Source organism: Dasypus novemcinctus, chromosome 10 (assembly GCF_030445035.2).
Source record: "Dasypus novemcinctus isolate mDasNov1 chromosome 10, mDasNov1.1.hap2, whole genome shotgun sequence".
Taxonomy (NCBI): domain Eukaryota; kingdom Metazoa; phylum Chordata; class Mammalia; order Cingulata; family Dasypodidae; genus Dasypus; species Dasypus novemcinctus.
In genome coordinates this window covers 70,578,762-70,589,098 of record NC_080682.1, presented here as the reverse complement: position 1 = coordinate 70,589,098, position 10,337 = coordinate 70,578,762, and the positions used below count along the sequence as shown (strand labels likewise).

At 47.3% G+C, this 10,337-nt stretch overlaps 1 non-coding gene across 1 annotated transcript; it reads right to left on the bottom strand.

The window, feature by feature from the left end:
* Nucleotides 1-7,049: 7,049 nt before the first annotated feature.
* Nucleotides 7,050-9,830, bottom strand: LOC101424341 (uncharacterized). The gene is made up of 3 exons (XR_009187613.2): nucleotides 9,753-9,830; nucleotides 8,557-8,601; nucleotides 7,050-7,092 (listed from the first exon to the last, which is right to left on the bottom strand). It is a non-coding gene; the product is annotated as an uncharacterized protein (transcript).
* Nucleotides 9,831-10,337: the final 507 nt, after the last annotated feature.

Genomic DNA, 10,337 nt, shown 5'->3' with positions numbered 1-10,337 from the left:
CTAATAATTGCAACTCTGAATCCTTATGCATTAAGTAATACATTAGTTAATATTAAGTGCTGTACTTTTATCCTGTACTAAATATATGCCTAATAATTGTAATGTTATCTTTTCTATTTTGGATCAAGTGCAGAAGTATATTAGACATGTTAAATTCCTGGTAAAATCATTTTCTAAACAGTTAATAACATGTCTATAGATTAAGGTGGCAATCTCAGCCAGTCTCAGTCAACTTCTATATTCTGCTGTACTCTGCTGTGTAGCAAAAGTGAGGCTTGCTTGCTGATGGTGAGTCACCTATTGAACAAGTCAAAATTGCTAGAAATTGTACAATGAAAACCAAGGTGTAAAAATCTTTATTCTGTAGTTCTGATCACTCCCACAGGTGAAAACTAAGAGTATTTCCAAATTAGTGTTCTAATCCTGAGTGAAGCCAGTTGCCCAAGGAGTGCCAGTTCACCAGGAGCATCTGACAGAGCGAATGAGTGTCAATCATTGAACAGCTTGGAATGTGTCTTCAGACAAAGCTAAGTGTCCGTTGCAATTTCTCTCTAAAGATGGATAACTTAAAAAATATATATATATGCTGTTCCCACCAGCTTTTAAGGAATGCCATCTTTATAGGCACCTAACCTTGTCTACCTCTTTAATCCAATGTGTCCTCTTTTAAAAACAGGTATTCCAAATTTTTAATTAAGTTTGTTTCTTTCAGAGTGAACATCTTATTAACCATATGAAAACTTCATCCAACTTCGTACAGAATGCCAGATCCATCTTCCTCCAGTTAGAATAAATTAAAGAGTTTTTACACCTTATTAGGCAATGACTACAGCCCATGGCCAGCAGGAAGCAGTTACAGAAAAGAGATCGTCTCCCTTCAGCACCCCTTTTTGCGGTCACCCCTCAGGCTGAAGTGTGGTTTGCTGGCCTGGCGGGGGAGCAGCCGCGGCAGGCCAAGCCGCTGCCCCCATAATAGGGTGGCTGGTCGGACTCACCGCCACCCCTGAAGGAAGCTCGGCATGGGCGCAGAGTGCCCTCGGGTCTCCCCTTCTCGGCAGCCATGCTTCCACGGCCGCCCCTCCTCCCAGATGGCGCCACCCGATGCCTTGTGGGGCGGCACCCTTCTTCTTCCTTCTCCCTGCGCAGGCGCAGGGCAGAAAATTCCAGTCTGCCCTTTTTCCCTCCCCCGACAGCAACAACAGCCAGGTGTGGGCGGAAAAATCCAGCCCGCCCTTTTCCCCTCCCCCGACAGCAGCAACAGCCAGGTGTGGGCGGAAAAATCCAGCCTGCCCTTTTCCCTTCCCCCGACAGCAGCAATAGCCAGGCGTGGGCGGAAAAATCCAGTCTGCCCTCCACCCCAGCAACAGCAGCCACCAATCCCTAAACCCTGCCCCTTCCCCCAGCAACAGCGACAGCCAATCCCTAACCACCACCCCTCCCCCGTCCAGTACCGCCCACTGACCTTTCGCCGGCAACCAATCAGAACAGGGCGTGGCTTCGACCAATCAGCCTTCCCCAGCCCCTATAAAACTGTTGCCTCTCCCTCAGTAAAGTGGACTTGCGTGTTTACCTTGTCTCCGCGGTAGTTCTTCTGCCGTGCGCCCTCCAGTCCTGAGAGCCCCCGACAAGGGCCTGGCCTCCCTTGTCCCCAGTTCGTCGCCTGCTTCTCCGGGCGACCCCTTCGTCGCCTGCTTCTCCGGGCGACCCCTTCGTCGCCGGCTTCGCCGGGCGACCCCGTCAGCCGAACCGCGCAACCCCTTGTGAGACCGATCCCTCGTCTGCTGCCGGACCGACCCCTCGTCCCAAGTGGGACCGACCCCTCGTCCCAAGCGGGACCGACCCCTCGTCCAGAGCTGGACCGACCCCTCGTCCGCAGCCAGACCCCACCTCTACCGACCGAGCAAGCCGCCGCAGTTGGCGCCCAACGTGGGGCAAGGCAACCCCACCACAGCCTCACTCCATAACCTGGCGGCCCCCCCCTCCTCTCTTCTCACCGTGGGACTTCTCTCGTGCAACATTGCTGCTACCTGAGCCTTGGCTACCTCATATGATCCACGGCGGTCTGGGAGAATCGCTGGATGGCTTTCTCCTTCCATGTCGGGGGCTTATACCGACCCGCTATGATTAAGAGGAGCCTTGGATTTCTCGGGAGTGCGCGCTTGCACGTCTGAAGTAATCCTACCACAGCCCTACGCCCTCCTCTCTTCTCACCTTGGGACTTCTCTCGTGCAATATTGCTGCTACCTGAGCCTTGGCTACCTCATATGATCCACGGCGGTCTGGGAGAATCGCTGGATGGCTTTCTCCTTCCATGTCGGGGGCTTATACCGACCCGCTATGATTAAGAGGAGCCTTGGATTTCTCGGGAGCGCGCGCTTGCACGTCTGAAGTAATCCCACCACAGCCCTACGCCCTCCTCTCTTCTCACCTTGGGACTTCTCTCGTGCAACATTGCTGCTACCTGAGCCTTGGCTACCTCATACGATCCACGGCGGTCTGGGAGAATCGCTGGATGGCTTTCTCCTTCCATGTCGGGGGCTTATACCGACCCGCTATGATTAAGAGGAGCCTTGGATTTCTCGGGAGCACGCGCTTGCATGTCTGAAGTAACTCTACCATAGCCCTACACTCTCCTCTCTTCTCACCCCTATCTTTTCGCTCTGCATTGCTGCTCCTGAACCTTGGTGACCTCATACGATCCACGGCGGTCTGGGAGAATCGCTGGATGGCTTTCTCCTTCCATGTCGGGGGCTTATACCGACCCGCTATGATTAAGAGGCGCCAATAAAACTCTCAGGAGCGCGTGCCTGAGCACCTCCACCCCTGCCTTCACCTCTGCCTCCTCCCCTCTGTGCTTGCTCCCCTTTGCCTTGCTCCACTGCTCGTCGTCCCGCCCTCCCCTCGTCGGGGCCTTCTCTTGGCCCGCGACCACCGTCGGAGTCCCATCGGCTCCGACCCCTCGTCTCACCGCGCACCTCGGCTCCCATCGCCGCGCTCTCAAGGTAAGGGCCCCTTTTCTTATCGGCTCCAAAAGGCCATTAGCAATGGGTAACATCCTATCTGCTAAGCAAGCCCCACAAGTTCGGGCCCTCGCCGGTCTCCTAGACACTCACCGGTGTAAGATCTCTTTCAAACAGCTTCAAGTATATCGGGACCTTCTTCTCCCCTTTAATATTATATATTTCTGTTAATGTGTTGTAATTGTTCTGTGTTTGTCTGTCTGTTCGCTCAATGTCAACATATATTGTGATACCTCCGGATGGTAAATATAAATTACTGGAAATCTTTAAAAGAGCTCTATTCAAATGGCCAAAAATTAAATAAGCGCTTATATTAATACTTAAGTTTATTATATTAATACATAAGTTTAAATGTTGATAAGATATCTACAATTTAAAAAAAAATTGTAAGTCTTAATTAACAAAATTAACTGTACGTCTTCATAAAAAGTTGTTCTTGCCTAGATTAAAATGAATAACTTATTTTTCTTCACAGGATAATATAAAGAATGTAAAACTTATATGAATATTAAAAAGGTTAAAAGTTTGTAAAAATGCTAACGGAAATGTAATAAGTTTTGCAAAAAGACGTATTTTGTCCTAAAGTAAGATGGCTAATTTTTCATAAACTCTTGAAATTTAATTTGCATGCGGCAAGTGTAAAAGGTATTGTGATAACTTTACGTAAGGGAATGTGTTCTGTAAAGATAAAATTTATCTTTAATAGTTTACATTAAGGTATTAAATGGCTAATTCCAAAAGGTCATTCTTAAATATATATATAAAACTAAATTGATGATAACAATAATAAAAGGTAATTTTATAACAGGAAAGATTAACAGCAACCAAGCTCCCCTGCCAACTTGCTTTTAGGAAACGGTTTCTAATATTGCATGCTACTAAGTATTTAAAGAAAAGTTATTCTTAAGGAAACAAAAAATGGTTTTGTCTTTGCAGCCATTGTCTATTTAGCAACACCCCTCGCTATCGGCCTAGCCACTGTTGTGCCGGACGATTGGAACCTTAAACAAAGACTCCTCCTCACTGTCATCTTCCTATCTATCGTTACTATATTTACTGCCCTCATTCTCCTTCGTTTATAAAGCAGTCTCCTACAAACCACAAAGCTTCTGTCTTAAACATACCATTCTCAACCCTATCCTCTAAATGATCTTCTCACTTCCCCCACAGCCTTTAATACTCTATTTCTTTCTCATAACCTTTGCTTTCTTGATAATATTTTCTGCCATCTGTCTAGCCACTACCACCCCAGAAGATTGTAACCACGGCCCCCCATGCCGCCATCGCTCTCAAGCAGCTCCAGCCCCGCGACACGGCCCGCAACCTGCTTTCCCCGGCCTGCGGCCTGCTTTCTAGCATCTAATAACGTTTCTGCTTTTAACAGCTCCCCATACTTCTGCGGAGCTTCCTCCTGTCTCGACCTCACTCCTCTTCTCAGCCATCCAAAGCGTCCTTTCTCGTCCCCCGCCCCCCTCCTTTTTTCGCTTGAACCCCTACTGCGTTGCAGATTGGGCCGCCCATGTCGGCCCGCCCCATTAACATCGGCCTCTCTCGCACCCGTGGAGACCTTGGCCTTCTTGTCCTCGCCTACGTCTCCACCACTCCCGACGCTGCTGCCACCACCGTCGCTGGTGCCCTGACGCAACTTGTCCTCACCACTGTGATCCTCCAGACCATCACACAGTCTGCCTCTGCCGCTCTTCGCCACCAAGAAGAGATCAACCACCTGTAATGCGCTATCATCCTGGACTTTTAACAACAGATAGACCTTATAGCCACCGAGATCAACGGGAATTGGACATTGGCCACCCTTGCTTGCAACAGCAAGATACCGCCCCCCAAATTGTACATTTGTATCCCCATCATACTCACCTCCCTCTTCAGCCCCGCTTCCCTCATTGCTTACTGCCTCTTGGGCCTCAGCTACTTGTTGCTGCTGCCATCCTGGTGCTTATTTGAAAAGAAGGGGGAAATGCGGTCACCCCTCAGGCTGAAGTGTGGTTTGCTGGCCTGGCGGGGGAGCAGCCGCGGCAGGCCAAGCCGCTGCCCCCATAATAGGGTGGCTGGTCGGACTCACCGCCACCCCTGAAGGAAGCTCGGCATGGGCGCAGAGTGCCCTCGGGTCTCCCCTTCTCGGCAGCCATGCTTCCACGGCCGCCCCTCCTCCCAGATGGCGCCACCCGATGCCTTGTGGGGCGGCACCCTTCTTCTTCCTTCTCCCTGCGCAGGCGCAGGGCAGAAAATTCCAGTCTGCCCTTTTTCCCTCCCCCGACAGCAACAACAGCCAGGTGTGGGCGGAAAAATCCAGCCCGCCCTTTTCCCCTCCCCCGACAGCAGCAACAGCCAGGTGTGGGCGGAAAAATCCAGCCTGCCCTTTTCCCTTCCCCCGACAGCAGCAATAGCCAGGCGTGGGCGGAAAAATCCAGTCTGCCCTCCACCCCAGCAACAGCAGCCACCAATCCCTAAACCCTGCCCCTTCCCCCAGCAACAGCGACAGCCAATCCCTAACCACCACCCCTCCCCCGTCCAGTACCGCCCACTGACCTTTCGCCGGCAACCAATCAGAACAGGGCGTGGCTTCGACCAATCAGCCTTCCCCAGCCCCTATAAAACTGTTGCCTCTCCCTCAGTAAAGTGGACTTGCGTGTTTACCTTGTCTCCGCGGTAGTTCTTCTGCCGTGCGCCCTCCAGTCCTGAGAGCCCCCGACAAGGGCCTGGCCTCCCTTGTCCCCAGTTCGTCGCCTGCTTCTCCGGGCGACCCCTTCGTCGCCTGCTTCTCCGGGCGACCCCTTCGTCGCCGGCTTCGCCGGGCGACCCCGTCAGCCGAACCGCGCAACCCCTTGTGAGACCGATCCCTCGTCTGCTGCCGGACCGACCCCTCGTCCCAAGTGGGACCGACCCCTCGTCCCAAGCGGGACCGACCCCTCGTCCAGAGCTGGACCGACCCCTCGTCCGCAGCCAGACCCCACCTCTACCGACCGAGCAAGCCGCCGCACCTTTTAAATTAAAGGTGTAAACTCTTTTAAATAAAAGTAATAGATGGATCTGGAACCTGACTGGAAATCCACGTGAGTGCCAGTGGCAGCAGAATAACTGCGGGAGGCCCCTGCCCAAGATTCTGCTGTCCAGAATGAAAAGTTCTAAACTTCTAAAAACAGTCCTGGATGCTGTACTAAAGACTGATAAATAATCAATCAAGACAACAAACAGCCATCCACCTCATAGCTCCAACAATAATTATGCCAAAGCTTAGCAAGTTAAACTTTGGCAGAAAGGGGGGAATGATGTGGGCTATGGGTGGAAGGCTCTTTGTCTCTTCAGAGATAACTAAGTTGTTTGACTTGTGGGTGTGGAACGGTGGGGGGCTGCAGTCCTGCCCTTGGGGACTGGCAGCGGCTCCAGTCCCAGGAAATGTTTAACAATGCGGGGGCTATAAACTTTAAGTATTTAGGGGAAATGCAAAAACCAAATGTGCTAAAGGCTTATCTAGAATGTCTGGAGTCCATGCTAAAAGCTTACCTAAGATGTGGAAGATATATGCTAATTGAAGCCTATTGAGAACTGAAACAAAGGGACCATTTGGCCTTTCCTCTCTGTATAAAAGACATTTGAAAATCTTGTTCAGGGCTCGGGATTCAAACTGAAAGCTCCCGAGTCCGGCCGGCCGTCAATAAACCATTTTTCCTTCTCAAAATCATTGCTGAGTCCTGGCCTCTCTATACTCAAATAATTGAACTTCTCTTAAATTCCACAACAATATCACCTCACCTCCGGGAGAAGACTGCAAGGAGACTTAAATAATAAATGAACATTTTGTTAGAGGACTTCTAAGGCATCTTCCCAAACTGAAAATTACAAATTTCTCAAAGAAAAAAGGAAAAAAATAAGAGTGAATACTATATAATTTTAAATTAAGGATATCTGTTGCATTTAAGTATCTGCTAATTTCAGTGAACTCTATACTTACTAGAAGCCCGGGTTCTGGAACAGGAGCAGGCCTTGCAAACTGCTTATTTTGTTTCCTCTTCTGCTTCATCATGACTCGCATTTGTTGAACACGATTATTTATGGACTTTAGGAAAATTAAAAGGAAACAAATCATTCTTTTTACTACAGAAAAAGGTAGCCTGCTGAATATATTTTTGGTTTTGTACCAATGAAAACATAAAATCAGTGCATATAGTTTGCATAGCTACAGAAGAAACCTTTCTTTCAAACATGATTCAGAGTTGAAGAAAACACATTGGTGCATCAATGTGTTTATTTACTCTTGATTCTCACTGCACAGAAAATGTGCATAGATGCAAGTGTCATGGGTACATACCTTTATTTTCCTTTTAAAGGGAATGGTCATTTAAAACAAAGGGATTGACTCTTTTTAAGAATAAATAAGAATAAGGAGTAAAGTTTTGTGTGCATTTTTTACTCCTCTTAAATGTCGTATATCACACACATTATTTTATGTCCCCACTGAATGGCAACTACAAGGACCAGAGATCTATAGTGTCAAACTAGAATGCTTTGAAGATAATGAAATACAGTGTTGGGGTGGAGAGGATATGAATAACAGCAAATTTATCCATTGCTAATGGCAGCGTAAATTGGCAAACCACTTTGAAAACAATGAAATATTTTGTAACAATGAAAAATTTGTTTTCACTTTGATTCAGTTATTCCACTCCTGCCTAAATAATCAAGTGAAACTCTTACATTTAGGTAAGGGAGATATGTACTGGAATGTTCAAAGCACTGCTTATTATAGGAAAACTGTGGAAACACACAGTGTCCACAAACAGGAGAAAGCATATATGAACTGTGATAAATTCCACAATGAAATATTAAAATAACAGTGAATATAAAGAAACTATAACTATAGCCAGCAATATGGATAGATTTTAGAAAACAATGTTGAGAAGAGTAAGTCATGTCAAAATTTTGTGTGATCTTATGGTTTATAAAGTTTATAACCAATAAAAAATAAATATACAGGCAGAGGCAGATATGTGACAAAACTATAAAAGAAAAAGAAGTGGTTCATAAACAGAAAATTCAAGATACTGGTGAACACTGGGAGAGATTCAGGGAGGTAGGTTAAGGAAGGAGCTCCTTAATAGATTCAAGAATACTTATAACATTTTAATTAAGTCAGAGGTGTATTTTCTTATGATTTACGACTTATTCTTGCTACTTCTATTCTTGAGTATGTATCAAATGTTACAATAAAAAACAAGAATACAGAAGTGGGTGTAGCTCAGCAGTTGAGTGCCTGCTTCCCATGTATGAGGTTCCAGGTTCAATTTCTTACCTCCTCAAAAAAATAAATAAATAAAAAAGAGAGAGAATATAAGCCATTGAGGTTACCCTAAGACCCGTTCTAATCAGTGGTTGCAAAACCTTAGAGTCTCAAGGAAGTCACTGCAGAAATGTATAGCTAATAAAACTTCTATCATGTTAGGAACTGAAACACGTAAAGGAACAAGTGAAAAGCACAATTTTGAAGCAACCAGAATTTAGCTATTTAAACATTACCCATTACCTGTGTTCTAGTGACATCTGAAGGATAATGCAATCTTGGTCCTTCCTACATATGTAAAAAACGTTAAAAGTCAGGAAAACTCACAGATTAGTTATTATAATACCAAGTCTATGGTACTGCTTTTAATTTATATCATATATGACAAGTTATCTCAACTATAAGAGGCAGGATCAGAATAAGATCTATTTAAAGTAAAAAATAATAATACTATCCCCATAGTATTATTATGAGAGAAAAAAAATGAACCAGATATGAACCATATGGCAGAGAACCCATGGAGTACTGGGATTTATGCTGGAGGGAAAAAGTGTCCAAGAAATCCACAAATTCATGTTTCTCTTGGAAATTGACTTTAATTTTCTCTTATCTGGGCTTCTAAAGCCTAGGAATGCTGGAGTGATTAAGGAGACTCAGTAGGTGATATCGATTTCCGAGGCACCAGGGCTTGGCTGTTGGGCTTATGGGGTTCCCATGCCCTTTCCCTAATTTCTAAATCGCACCTTAAACACTCCTCCCCATTTTTACCCATTTTTTTTTAACCGTAAGACAAAAAAGCAGTCTCTTCCCCGTGTGAACATTGAAAACTTTATTGCTTCCTCCCACCCCCCACAAATCTCATCTTCCTTCCCAGAGGGATCAAAGGGTCAGTCAACAAACGCAGTTACACCTGCCTCACCGGGAGCCGGAGCCCTGCGGGGCTTTTCCTCCTCCCCCGCCATTCCCGCAGACCGCACCTGGTCTGTCTCCTTCACCCGGGCTCTCCCAAACCAAAAGGGCTTTGCCACCGCTGGAAACGCGAACTCCCGCAGCGGCCTCCGAGCTCACCGTCCCGGCAGGGGAGCCCGAGGCGGCCTCAAGGGCCTCGGAGGACTTACGGGATTGACTTGGGTCGTTTCGTCCCCCACACAGTGCAGGCACATGCTGCAGAGCCTCCAGCGCCCCGGGCGCCCACCTGACCTCCACTGGGGAGCGCCCGCCCCTTAGGCCTTGTCCATCACAATTCCCTTTATCCTCGCCCGTGGGCCCCGCCCTTTCCCCCGTGGTCTTCCAGTCCCACTGCGGGAAGCGCAAGCAGGCCGTTGCCTCGAGAGTGTCTATTAAATTTGAGCTGGCAGGGGACCCCATTTCCTGTCCATCCGGCTCTCTTACTCAGTAAACCACATGATACCAATTCTTCCACCTGGTCTAGCAGTCACCTCTCTATTCTCTCTCCTTGGCGCTTCCTTCACTTTTGAACATATCTGGCTTAGACTCCATGGCCCATCCCTTCAGCCTCTTAATTGTCAGGGTTCTCAGTTCCATCACTTCATTGTTCTTCCATCACAGCTTCCTGTTGCATCAACCCAACTGTCTGCCTTCTTCCCATCTGCACCTGGACTGGAAGAAGAAACACTGAAGATGCCACAATACATATCCATGATCATCAGTTCACACTTGGTCTTCTCCATCTCTTACGACTTCTGTATTCACCGGTTCTTTCAGTTTTGTACTTTGAGACATTCCCTCCCTTCATCCTGTCTTCCCTCTATTAAAATCTCTGAAACCACCATCTCTCAGTTACTTTCAGTAGTAGGACAACAATTCTTGCTTCACACATTGATTGGCCAACAGAGCTTATGCTTAGCACTGTTAGAAGAATGCATACATAGTAACTCACCGACTCCTTACAACAACCCAATGGGGTGAGTGCCCAATTATCATCCAGGAAAGAAAAGGCACTGGGAGGTTAAGTAAATTGCCTGAGGTTATACAATTAGTAAGAGGCTGAGCTGAGATTTAAA